This window comes from Trachymyrmex cornetzi, unplaced genomic scaffold, assembly GCF_001594075.2.
Source record: "Trachymyrmex cornetzi isolate Tcor2-1 unplaced genomic scaffold, Tcor1.1 scaffold618, whole genome shotgun sequence".
Classification (NCBI taxonomy): Eukaryota; Metazoa; Arthropoda; class Insecta; order Hymenoptera; family Formicidae; genus Trachymyrmex; species Trachymyrmex cornetzi.
Genome location: NW_017299935.1, coordinates 11142 through 11657, shown reverse-complemented (window position 1 = coordinate 11657; position 516 = coordinate 11142).

Sequence of the window (516 nt, the reverse complement as noted above, 5' to 3'; positions counted from 1 at the left end):
ATACAAATAGTATTTGAAAGATTTATTTAATATAATACGTATGTATATTTTTCACGTAAGGTATTTTCATATAATAAAATTTTTTTGTGTTCCATTTTTATATATATATAATATATAATTACATGTAGTAAGTTTTACTTGAACTTTTGTTTGACGCAATATGTTTATTATTTCTTACATAATATGAATAATACAAAGGAATAGTACAAAAAATATGAGAAATAATTCACATTAAATAAAAGAATAACTTATAAACTATAAGCTTTTCTTTATAAGCTACTTAATGTGAATGTTATATAGTTTATAGTTTTATTATAGTTCCTTACAGATTATATAATAGAGATTTATATACATAAACATGTATATATATTTATGTATTCATACATAAATATACACTACGCAAAAAAATTAAAGGATCACAGTCCACCTCAAAAATAGGTCAAAATTCAGAAGAATGTAACTTCGTAAAAAATGATCATAACGAGATTTTTAAAAAAGCATTTTAAAGCTTGAAAT